The sequence below is a fragment of the Castor canadensis genome, chromosome 6, assembly GCF_047511655.1.
Source record: "Castor canadensis chromosome 6, mCasCan1.hap1v2, whole genome shotgun sequence".
NCBI lineage: Eukaryota > Metazoa > Chordata > Mammalia > Rodentia > Castoridae > Castor > Castor canadensis.
The window spans coordinates 36,807,742-36,821,064 of NC_133391.1; the positions used below are offsets into that span (position 1 = coordinate 36,807,742).

Consider the following 13,323-nt stretch of genomic DNA (forward strand, 5'->3'; position numbering starts at 1 on the left):
CGCCCGGGTGGCGGGTGGATCAGCAGTTGCCTGGTTATGGGCCCTACCTCCCTCCCAGGAACCCGGATGTGGCACGCAAAGGGCGTCTCGGCTTTAAGGCGTTAATTGTCGGCGAACAAAAAATAATGGGGCGGGCTTAGAACAGAACAGAAAGGCTGGGAGGGAGGCGTAGTTGGCCATTGAGACACCGCAAACCTTAAAGGGGCTGGACATCCTCTTTGCAAAAGTATTGTGTATGCTGAAAAAACTGTTCCCTAGAAGCAATAAGGGTATGGGAGAGGTGGAAGGCATTAGGAGAAACAAGAAGTACCAAAGAGGTCCTGTTCCCCCTGCATAGGCCCTTCAGCTAGAGCTTTGGAAGGTGGCCTGATGGAACACAAGGTATCCTAAAACCAGCTATGGGGTCTTGGCAGATCTTTGGTTTACTAGCAGTTTACCTAAGACTGAAATAAGCTTAGGATAAACTTAACCACACTAGCTGAACTGACAGGAGTCCTGGATGAGTTATCCTGACTGTTCTATTGTTTTGTTTTGTTTTTGAGGCAGGGTCTGGGCTGGAAATCAGGAAATATTCCTCTTGCCTAATGTAGCTTGGAATAATAGACTAATTTGTTCACCTGGTGCCATAGAACTAGCTGGAGCATTAGAATCAATCAGGGGTTTTAAAATATGAATACCAGGTTCCAAACCTAGCTCTACCACTTAATCTTCTTTGGGTTATATACACCTATATAATACAAAGTTATATTACTGATGCTTAATTTCCATATTTGTGAAATGGGATAAAAATGTTCATCTCAAAGGGTCGTTAGAGGTTTAAACGGATAATGTGGATAAATAATTTTTTTTTTGCATTTATTTGACCCTCAGCAAACAAATTCCCATCTATTCCATCCCTTGCCTCAGTTTCCTCAGTACTGGGGTGGCTGAGAGGAAAAAGTAAATAGGGAAGCACTCAAAGTGCTATTCAAATGAACATGATTGTATTGTTGGAGTGTGGAAAAGGGAAAAATCCATTTGGTCTAATGCAGTCAAAGGTAAAGGGTGTGAGTTTCCTTGTCCCAGAAGAAAGAGGAAGGGACATTTAGGTGAAAAAGAAAAGTGTAATTAGTCTGGCCCCAGTGACTCACATCTGTAATCCATGTACTTGAAAGGTAAAGATCAGGAGGATTGTTGTTCCCAGCTAGCCTAGGCAAAAAGTTAGCAAGACTCCATCTTAACTACCAAGGGACGTGGTGGTATTCTTCTGTAATTCCAGCTATAGAATGCTGACCCCAGGGAAAAACATGAGACCCAATCCAAAAATTACTAAAGCAAATAAGGGGTGGGGGAGTGTGGCTCAAGTAGTAGAGTTCCTGCCTAGCAAGTGAGAGACCCTGAGTTCAAACCCTTATAGTGCCAAAAATTAAAAAAAAAATAGATGTAATTAGGGATGTATAAGGTTAACATACAGTTCTTTTGTTAAACACTTAAGCACTGACTCTGAGCTGGATTCTTAAGTGCTAGGCACTCAGCACAAGCCACTGCTTTCAAGAGCTTGCAGATCAGTGATGGGGTTAAACACACAAGTAATTCAATATAATAAAACAGATGCTCTAATAATGCTAGCCAACAGCATAGAGCTCTTTATTAAATACCAGATTTCCTTTTTTCCTGTGCTGGGAATCAAACTCAGGACCTTGTACATACTAGGCAAGTATCTTTCCACTGAGCCACACCTCAGCCTCAAGAGATACTTTTATAGTACCTTTATACACACAATATCATCTATTTGGGACAGAGAAAGCACCTGTGGCAAGGCCTGAATAAGGAGTTGCTCAAGGGCCCCAAGGGAAGCAGGTGGTTTTGCTGGCTGGAATATCAGGTACAGCTTGGGGGAGGATGAAATGGGAGGGGAACAGAGCTAGGTCACAGTGGGGAACATGGATTTTATCCTGGAAGCTGTGGGGAGCCACCCAAGGTTTTATTTTGTATTTAGTTGGCAAGGATTAAGTCTACACTGTGTAATGAGAGTTAGATACTCCATGACAGCCCTGATATCTTCCCCTCATGGCTGGCCTAAATGGAATATACTTCAATTACAAAAGTAATATTTAATTGAAAATTTTCAAAAGCAAAAAATGGAAGTGAGGAATATAAAGTCCATGACTTCCTTGAACACCACCCTTATTTATTAATAAAGATAGAGATTTTTAAAACAATATTGATACCAATCATGAATACTGTTTATTGACTGGATTGTTTTTCATTAGAAGTTTGTCTTAGCTTCTTTCATATCACTAAACATAGATTTCCCTCTTTCTCTTAGTTGTCTAGTCTTCCATTATTTGGCTATACTATAACTTTTTTTTTGTGACACTGGGGTTTGAACTCAGGGCCTCACACTTGCTAGGCAGGCACTCTACCACTTGAGCCACTCCTTCAACCTTTTTTTGTATTGAGTATTTTTAAGATAGTGTCTCTCCAACTACTTGCCTGGGCTGGCCTCAAAATGCAATCCTCCTGATCTCTACCTCCTGAGTAGCTAGGATTACACGCGTGAGCCACAGGTGCCCATGTACAATAACTTTTTAACTATTCCCTAGTGATGTATATTAACTTTTTAAAAAATTTGATTTCTTCATTGCCAAATAATTTCTTTTTTTTGGTGGTGGTGGTGGCGATACTGAGGTTTGGACTCATGTTTTTACCTTGCTAGGCAGGTGCTGTACCACTTAAACCATACCTACAACTCTTTTCGCTCTGGTTATTTTGGAGATAGCTCTTTACTTTTTGCCCAGGCTGGCCTGTCCTATTTGATGCTTCCTGCCCTAGCTGGGATAAAAGGAGCACACCATCACTAAGTACTTTTGTTGTTATTGTTTTGGAGACAGGACCTCGATATGTAAACTACAATGGCCTCAGATATTAACTTTTTTTTTGTTCATTTGTTTTGAGACAGGATCTCTCCATGTAGCCCAGGTTGGCTTGAAACTTGCTGTGTAGCCCAAGCTGGCCTTAAGCTCATTATCCTCCTACCTCTGCATCCTGAGTACTGGGATTGCAGGCATGCACCACCACACCTGACTGTATATAAACTTAAAAAAAATTGCCAGATGTGGTGGTACACACCTGTAATCCCAGCAGTCCAGGAGGCTGAGGCACAAGGATCAATAGTGAGTTTATAGCCAGCCTGAGCTATACATGGAGACTGTTTCAAGGAAAAAAAAAAAAAGAGTGCTGGTGGAGTGGCTTAGCATGCATGAGGCCCTGAGTTCAAACCCCAGTATCCCAAAAATAGAGGGAAGAAAAGAAAATTGTTTGATATGTTGTAAGAACTTTTGTAAATGCCACAATGTACCCCCACACAGCACAACAATAAAAAAGAAAGAAAGAAAATAAAATTGTCAGGACTCAGTGGTATCCCAGTGTATCTCAGTGATAGAGCATTTGCCTTGCATGTGGGAGGCCCTACATTTCATCCCCAGTACCACAAAAAGAAAAAAAAAGTCAACATTATAAATAGTGCTGCAATAAAAATCCCCATAGATACATCTTAGTATTAGCATGCTGTGGCAGTACTTCTCAAAATTTAATGTGTGTAGGAATGCTACTGGAACCGGAGATGCTCCAGGGAGGAAGCCTCTGCCTGGCCCTTGGTACCAAGTTCGTGATCTTGTCTCGAAAAAGAATTTTAGGACACATTGAGGTAGAGACTGAGAAAGTTTATTAGTAAAGCAAAACAAAGGAAGGATAGAACCATAGTACACAGCACAGACATGGACATGGGCACATCTGATAACAGGTGCAATGAGTGTTTTAAATCAGGGATATTATTGTGAAAAAGTGGGTTGGAGATTGGCTTGAATTTACCTTACAAAAAATGTTTCCTTTTGTTTTGACACCTGGTACAATTAGTTGCTTTTGCTGTTACATTGTCTTATCAACCGGGCCCAATGATTTCAAGACCGGCCTGCTCATTAAATTTGGCTATGACATAGATGTTTGAACATCCCTTTAAACAAAGGATGGGTCCTGCCCCTTTTTGGACAGGTGTCCATCTTTTGTAGATATTTTTTGTGCCCAGAGGAGTCATTTTGCCATGAGTTCTTTCCCAGGATAAGTGTCTTTCTTTAAGATATCACTGCTCAGATCTCAGAGTGCACTAATTGTTTTTGGGCAAGTGGGGAAGGTCGGGGGAGAACACTGCCATTTTTTCTTTTCTTTTTCTTTTTTTTCTTTTTAGTAAATGTTGCAGCTTGTTGAGGGAATGTAAGACTTAAGGCACAGAAAGCAGTATCTATATATTTTTAATTGAGCTATTCATTAGTACAATACTTATTTGTAAATTCCTGACTGCTGTTTCCCATGCCTCAATTTCCCTGATCTATCCTGCATCAGGGATTGCTGAGAACTCTTAAAATGTTGATTCTGACTGCAAGTAATACTGAAACTGGTGGTTCGTGGACCATACTTTTAGTTTGATGGTTCTGTGAAACCCAGTGCTAGAGGCTCACACCTATAATCCTAGCTACTTGGAAGGCTGGTATCGGCAGGATCACAGTTTGAGGCCAGCCCAGGCAAACAGTTCTCAAGACCCATCTCCAAAGTAGCCACAGCAAAATGGACCATAGGTGTGGCTCAAGCCGTAGAGTGGCTGTTTTGTGAAGCCCTGAATTCAAGCCTTAGTCCCACCAAAAAAAAAAAAAATAAAAGAAGATGGCTCTATGAAATACATACCTAAAAACAAGGGGAAAAAAAGAGAGGGAGAGAAGGAGACAGGGAGAGAGAGACAGAGAGAGAGAAAAGGAAGGAAGGAAGGAAGGAAGGAAGGAAGGAAGGAAGGAAGGAAGAAAAGAAGGAAAGAAAAAAATACATACCTAGAAGATAGAATTTCTGGGGTAAAAACTCAACTGCCAACCTTAAAGGGTAAAAATAGATATTATTTTAATTTGTAGTTTTTATAATTGATGAGGTTAAGTTTTGTCATATTTTTTCATATGTATATTTATTCTGTGGTATGTCCATATTCATATTCACACTAAGCCACTGATTTTTTTTTTTTTTGGTACTGAGGTTTGAACTCAGAGCCTCATGCTTCCTAGGCAGGCACTCTTATCATTTGAGCCACTCTACCAGCCTTTTTTTGTGTTGGGTTTTTTTGAGATAGGATCTCTAGAATTATTTGCCCAGGCTGGCTTCGAACCATGATCTTCCTGATCTCAGTCTCCTGAGTAGCTCGGATTACAGGCATGAGCCATTGGCCTCTTGATTAATATTTTTGATTGACAAATAATTGTACACATTTATGAATTACAATAATGTTTTTGTTTGGTTGTTCCTTTGTCTGCAGTGTCAGGAATCAACTTAGCACCTCCATGCTAGACAAATGCTCTACTCTTGACTCCAACCCAGCCCTAACACTGCAACTTAGAACATCTTCATTACTTCAAAAAGAAACCAGGATCCCTTAGCCATCACCTTTCAATCCTCCCATCCACCTCAGCCCCAGGCATCCACTTTTACTTGGTGGTACTAGACGTTAAACTCAGGGCCTCTTGCTTGCTGGTAGGTGCTCTACCACTTGATCCACATCCCCAGCTGTTTTTTGCTTTATTTTTCAAATAGGATCTCAAATTTTTCCCTGAGGCTAGTCTCAGGCAGCAATCCTCCTACCTGCATCTTCTACTGCTCCACCACTCCCTGCTTGTTTGTTGAGATGGGGTCTTGTTAACTTTTTGCCCAGGCCAGCCTTGAACTGTGATCCTCCCAAACTCTACCTCTTGAATAGCTGTTTTTACAGGTGTGGACCATGCCTGGCCCTTATGCAACTACTTTCTGTCTCTATAGATTGCAAAACAAAATCATATTTCTTTGTGACAAGCTTCTTTCACTTAGCATATATATATATATTTTTTTTTAGTGGGACTTGGGTTTGAATTCAGGCCTAGACACTCTACTGCTTGAACCTCTGGTCATTTTTTGAAGATGGGGTTTTGAGAATTCTTTTCCCGAACTGGTCTTGAACCACAGTCCTCTTGATCTTGGCCTCTAAAGTAGCTAAGATTCAGATTTGAGCCATCAACACCCAGTTTAATATACTGTTTTTAAGGTTTATCAATGAAGACTGTATCAGTACTTCATCCTTTTTTATCGCTGAACAATGAATATTCCATCCCATGGATGTACCTTTATCTAATGAATGTATAAATCATTGTCTTTTTTTTTTTTTTTTTTTTTGGTGGTACTAGAGTTTGAACTTGGCTTCGCACTTGCTAGGCTAGGCAGGCGCTCTACCACTTGAGCCAGTCCCCAGCTCTTGTTTCCATTTTTTGATTGTTATGTATGTAAGGTTTTTTCTTTCCTTTTTTTTCTTAAGATGGTCTCTTTATATTGCCCAAGCTGGCTTCTAACTCCTGGGCTCAAGCAATCCTCCTGCCTCAGCTTCCTGAGTAGCTGGAATTACAGGCATCCACCTAACTCAGCTTATATTTTGACAATTATGAATAATGTTCCAATGAACATTCATGTATAGTTTTTGTGTGGCCATATGTTTCCATTTCTCTTGGTTACACATCCAGGAGTAGAATTGCTAGATCACACGGTAATTCTATCTTCAAACTTTTGGGGAACCCAAGTGGCTGCACCACTTACATTTCTACCAGTAATGTTTGAGGGGTTCCGTTTCTCCATCCTATCCAACATTCATCTAGTCAATTATAGTCATTGACTATAGTGGGTGTGAAGCCCTATCTCTTTATGGGGTTTGTTTTGCTTTGTTTTTGTTTATTTGAGATAAGGTTTGTGGCCTAGGTTGGCCTAGAACTTGGGATCCTCCTGCCTCAGCTTCCCAAGTACTGTGATTTCAGGTGCGCCCTGCTGCATTGTGGACTTGATTTGCATTTTCCTGTTGGCTAAAGATGTCAGGTGTCTTTTTATATCCTTTATTGACCACTTACATATCTTCTTTGGAAAACTATTCATTTTTTTTTCTTTTGATGGAACTAGGGTGTAAACTCAGGGCCTTGTGCTTGCTAGGCAGGCATTCTACCACTTGAGCCATGACCCCAGCCCTTTTCACTTTGCTATTTTTCTTATGGTCCGGCATTTATCAATTCACATATTTATGCTTCTTGTATATATAGCTGGGATGACAGGTACATACCATTACACCCAAGTTTTATTGGTTCAGATGGGGTCTTGTGAACTTTTTGCTGGGGCTAGTCTCCAACCTTCATCCTTCTGATCTCCTTCTCCCAAGTAGCTAGGACTATAGGACTGAACCACTACCCCTTGACCAAATTATTTGTTTGTTTACTTATTTATTTATTTATTACCATGCTGGGGATCAAACCTCAAGGCCTTAGTATGCTACGCAAGTGCCCTACCACTAAATTGTACCTCCAGCCCCCTGTTTGTTTGTTTATGTATTTATTTTATTTAGGTGAGACTGGGGTTTGAACTCAGGGCTTTGCATTTACAAAACAGGTGCTCTTACTCTTGAGCCATGCTTCCAGTACATTTTGTTCTGGTTATTTTGGAGATGGGGGTCTCTAGAACTATTTGCCTGCGCTGGCCTGGAAACACGATTTTCCCATTCTGACTACCCAGATGACAGGCGTAAGTCACCAGCACCTGGCCCCTGTTTATTTTTAAATTTTAGTTTTCTTCTTTTATTTAACTAATAGAATTTATTATTAGGGCAGCATTGCATCCCACTAAAAAGTATTTCTTAGTCTCAATAAGACAACAACATATTAATGAGTCAGTGGGCAAAGCTTCCTGAAAGCCCTCCCTCATCTTCCTGTTTTCTGTCTAAAATTAAAATGTAATGACTGGAGTTCCAGCAACTATATGGGTTGGTAAAATGAACCAGAGAATTTAAGCCACATGCTAAGATGCCATGACAAGAATAGAGAGCAATCTGGGTACTAAAAGGTAACATGAAGATGTCATACTAATCCTGACCTAACTATCTCCAAATTTACTTTTTTGAGAGGGTAAACAGGTTAAGGCACTGGGTTTGGAGATTTCCAACATACGGATACAATTGCTAACTGATCTCAAAACTCAGCAGATTAAAATAACATTTTACTTAAACATTATTATCTCAGTTTCTCTGTGTCAGGAACCCAAGAGTGGCTTTGCAGGGTTGCAAACTATCAGCTGTGCTGCAATTATCTGTAGGCTGAATGGGGCTGGGGGACTTGTTTCTAAGACTGTGCTCATGTGGCTGTTGTCAAGACACTTTCTTGCCACCTGGGCTTCTCCATAGGGACTGAGTATCCTTATAACACAGCAGCTGGCTTCCGCCAGCGCCAGTAATCCAAGAGATACACCAAGCAAGGGCTGGGTGCATGGCTCAAGAAGTAGAGTGTTAGCTGGGCGCCAGTGGTTTACTCCTGTAATCATAGCTACTCAAGAGGCAGAGATCAGTAGGATCACGGTTCGAAGCCAGCCTGGGCAAATACTTTGAGAGACCCTATCTTGAAAAACCTTTCACAAAAATAGGACTGGTGGAGTGGCTCGAGGTGAAGGCCCTGAGTTCAAGCTCCAGTACTGCAAAAAAAAGAAGAGGTAGAGTGTTTACATAGCAAGTGCAAGGCCCTGAATTCAAACACTCAGTACCACAAAACAAAACAAAACAAAAACGAGACTAAGACAGAAGTCACTCTCTCTCTCTCTTTTTTTTTTTTTTTTTTTTTTGTGGAAAGTAGCATCATAGTTTTACTGAGAATGAGTGAAAGCAGGAAAGTATACTCCCCAAAGAAGGGGGGAGTGGGCTCTGAGCAAGGTGACTTAAGAGCAGCACCTATAGCTCAAAAACCAGTCACTCTTTTTTTCTTAGTCTCCAAGTCATATACTATATATTATTCCACTTTTTTTTGGTGGGGGTTGAGACTGGGATTTGAATTCTGGACTTCAAACTTGCTTTGGGGCTTTTTTTGTTTTGTTTTCTTTTTGGTGGTATGGGGTTTGAACTCAAGGCCTCACACTTCTTAGGCAGGCACCCTACCACTTGGGCCACTCCACCAACCCAAAGGACTTCAAACTTGCAGACACTCTACTGCTGAACCACACCTCCAGTCCATTTTCTTCTGGTTATTTTGGAGATGGGTTCTCATGAACTGTTTGCCTGACTTTCCTTGAACTCCACTCCTCTACTAACTAGGATTATTTTTGTGGTACTGGGGTTTGAACTCAGGACCTTCACCTTAAGCCACTCCATCAGCCCTATTTTGGTGAAGGGTTTTTCAAGATAGGGTCTCTTGGAACTATTCGCCCAGGCTGGCTTTGAACTGTGATCCTCTTGATCTCTGCCTCCTCAGTAGCTAGGATTACAGGTGTGAGCAACCAGTGCTCAGCTATCCACTTTATTATTTTTTTGGTGGTACTGGGGTTTGAACTCAGGGTCTCACACTTGCTAGGCATGCACTCTACCACTTGAGCCACTCCACCAGCCCTTTTTTGTGTTGGGTGTTTTCCTTTTTTTTTTTTAATTTTTATTGTTTTATTATTCATATGTGCATACAATGCTTGGGTCATTTCTCCCCCCTGCCCCAACCCCCTCCCTTACCACCCACTTCACCCCCTCCCTCTCCCTCCCACCCCCTCAATACCCGGCAGAAACTATTTCGCCCTTACCTCTAATTTTGATGAAGAGAGAGTATAAGCAATAATAGGAAGGAACAAGGGTTTTTGCTAGTTGAGATAAGGATAGCTATACAGGGAGTTGACTCACATTAATTTCCTGTGCGTGTGTGTTACCTTCTAGGTTAATTCTTTTTGATCTAACCTTTTCTCTAGTACCTGTTCCCCTTTTCCTATTGGTCTCAGTTGCTTTAAGGTATCTGCTTTAGTTTCTCTGCGTTAAGGGCAACAAATGCTAGCTAATTTTTTAGGTGTCTTACCTATCCTCACACCTCCCTTGTGTGCTCTTGCTTTTATCATGTGCTCAAAGTCCAATCCCCTTGTTGTGTTTGTCTTTGATCTAATGTCCGCGTATGAGAGAGAACATACGATTTTTGGTCTTTTGGGCCAGGCTAACCTCACTCAGAATGATGTTCTCCAATTCCATCTATTTACCAGCGAATGATAACATTTCGTTCTTCTTCATGGCTGCATGAAATTGCATTGTGTATAAATACCACATTTTCTTAATCCATTCGTCAGTAGTGGGGCATCTTGGCTGTTTCCATAACTTGGCTATTGTGAATAGTGCCTCAATAAACATGGGTGTGCAGGTGCCTCTGGAGTAACCTGTGTCACAGTCTTTTGGGTATATCCCCAAGAGTGGTATTGCTGGATCAAATGGTAGATCGATGTCTAGCTTTTTAAGTAGCCTCCAAATTTTTTTCCAGAGTGGTTGTACTAGTCTACATTCCCACAAACAGTGTAAGAGGGTTCCTTTTTCCCTGCATCCTCGCCAACACCTGTTGGTGGTGGTGTTTCTGATGATGGCTATTCTAACAGGGGTGAGGTGGAATCTTAGTGTGGTTTTCATTTGCATTTCCTTTATTGCTAGAGATGGTGAGCATTTTTTCATGTGTTTTTTTGCCATTTGAATTTCTTCTTTTGAGAAAGTTCTGTTTAGTTCACTTGCCCATTTCTTTATTGGTTCATTAGTTTTAGGAGAATTTAGTTTTTTAAGTTCCCTATATATTCTGGTTATCAGTCCTTTGTCTGATGTGTAGCTGGAAAATATTTTCTCCCACTCTGTGGGTGTTCTCTTCAGTTTAGAGACCATTTCTTTTTTTTTTTTTTTTTTTTTTTATTTTATTTTTTTTATTATTCATATGTGCATACAAGGCTTGGTTTATTTCTCCCCCTGCCCCCACCCCCTCCCTTACCACCCACTCCACCCCCTCCCGCTCCCCCCCTCAATACCCAGCAGAAACTATTTTGCCCTTATCTCTAATTTTGTTGTAGAGAGAGTATAAGCAATAATAGGAAGGAACAAGGGGTTTTGCTGGTTGAGGTAAGGATAGCTATACAGGGCATTGACTCACATTGATTTCCTGTGCGTGGGTGTTACCTTCTAGGTTAATTCTTTTTGATCTAACCTTTTCTCTAGTTCCTGGTCCCCTTTTCCTATTGGCCTCAGTTGCTTTAAGGTATCTGCTTTAGTTTCTCTGCATTAAGGGCAACAAATGCTAGCTAGTTTTTTAGGTGTAGAGACCATTTCTTTTGATGAACAGAAGCTTTTTAGTTTTATGAAGTCCCATTTATCTATGCTATCTCTTAGTTGCTGTGCTGCTGGGGTTCCGCTGAGAAAGTTCTTACCTATACCTACTAACTCCAGAGTATTTCCTACTCTTTCCTGTATCAACTTTAGAGTTTGTGGTCTGATATTAAGATCCTTGATCCATTTTGAGTTAATCTTGGTATAGGGTGATATACATGGATCTAGTTTCAGTTTTTTGCAGACTGCTAACCAGTTTTCCCAGCAGTTTTTGTTGAAGAGGCTGCTATTTCTCCATCATATATTTTTAGCATCTTTGTCAAAGACAAGTTGGTTATAGTGGTGTGGCTTCATATCTAGGTCCTCTATTCTGTTCCACTGGTCTTCATGTCTGTTTTTGTGCCAGTATCATGCTGTTTTTATTGTTATTGCTCTGTAATATAGTTTGAAGTCAGGTATCGTGCATTGTTCTTTTGACTGAGTATTGCCTTGGCTATTCGTGGTCTCTTGTGTTTCCATATAAATTTAATGGTAGATTTTTCAATCTCTTTAATGAATGTCATTGGAATTTTGATGGGAATTGCATTAAACATGTAGATTACTTTTGAGAGTATAGACATTTTTACTATGTTGATTCTACCAATCCATGAGCATGGGAGATCTCTCCACTTTCTGTAGTCCTCCTCAATCTCTTTCTTCAGAAGTTTATAGTTTTCCTTGTAGAGGTCATTCACATCTTTTGTTAGGTTTACACCTAGGTGTGTGGGGTATTTTCGAGATAGAGTTTTGCAAAGTTTTGAACCATGATCCTCCTGGTCTCTGCCTCCTTAGTAGCTAGGGTTACAGGCATGGGTGACTGGCACCAAGTGGAGGGGAATTAGACTTAGTTCTTTTATTTATTTATTTATTTATTTATTGTGTACAGGAAGTAGGGTTTATTGGCTAGTGTGATCAAAGAGATAGCAGCACAGTGTTAGCCCTTAGAGTGCAGGACCCATCACTTGTCCAGAGGGCCACAGTCAGGGATTTATTTGACCTCACAGAGATGGAGGGCAAGCCACTTCTCAGCCACCATGGTTTCAAATTCATCCACTAGAAAGCCACTTCTTTGAAATGTGGATCTTCTGGTGAACAGAAAACTTGAACTTGACCCTATGTAGGGCCTCAATGACAATGACATGTACTCCTCATTCTTCAGCTTAGTGCAGATGGACATGATGATTTGGCCAATGTGAACCCTGGCCATGGAGCCCTGGCAACCTGCATACTTGTCTGTGTTCTCTAGATTGGAAACTACATGAGATCAGAGTTTCAGAGGAAAGTATCTTGATACGCCTCTCTTTAAAAATCATCAGAGCTGGCTGGGCACCGGTGGCTTATACCTGTAATCCTAGCTATGCAGGAGGCAGAGATCAGGAGAATCATGGTTTGAAGCCAGCCCAGGCAATAGTTCAAGAGATGCTATCTTGAAACAACCCATCACAAAAAAGGGCCGGTGGAGTGGCTGAAGGTGTAGGTTCTGAGTTCAAACCCCAGTACTGAAAAAAAATCATCAAAGCTGGACACTGGCAGCTCACATCTGTAATGCTACTACTTGGAAGGCTGAGATCAGGAGGATTGTGATTGAGGCTAGCCTGGGCATATAGTTCAAGAGACCCCCTCCCCATCTCCAAGTGGTTTAGCTCCTGCTCTGCAAGCATGAAGCCCTAAGTTCAAACCCCAGTCCCCCACTGAAGAAAAAAAGGGATCAATATTTTCTTGTCAAATGTGGTATCTATACACAATGGAATTTTATGCAGCCATGAAGAAGAACGAAATGTTATCATTCACTGGTAAATGGATGGAATTGGAGAACATCATTCTGAGTGAGGTTAGCCTGGCCCAAAAGACCAAAAATCGTATGTTCTCTCTCATACGCGGACATTGGATCAAAGACAAACACAACAAGGGGATTGGACTTTGAGCACATGATAAAAGCAAGAGCACACAAGGGAGGTGTGAGGATAGGTAAGACACCTAAAAAGTTAGCTAGCATTTGTTGCCCTTAACGCAGAGAAACTAAAGCAGATACCTTAAAAGCAACTGAGGCCAATAGGAGAAGGGGACCAGGAACTAGAGGAAAGGTTAGATCAAAAAGAATTAACCTAGAAGGTAACACACAC

The 13,323-nt window shown here is 41.1% G+C and overlaps 1 long non-coding RNA gene across 1 annotated transcript in view; it reads left to right on the forward strand.

Annotated features, from left to right (window-relative positions):
* Nucleotides 1–67: 67 nt before the first annotated feature.
* Nucleotides 68–13,323, forward strand: part of LOC141424066 (uncharacterized) — a 31,592-nt gene continuing 18,336 nt past the window's right edge. The window contains exon 1 of the long non-coding RNA XR_012448891.1: nucleotides 68–381. This is a non-coding gene — a long non-coding RNA (uncharacterized lncRNA). The remainder of the gene's footprint in view (nucleotides 382–13,323) is intronic.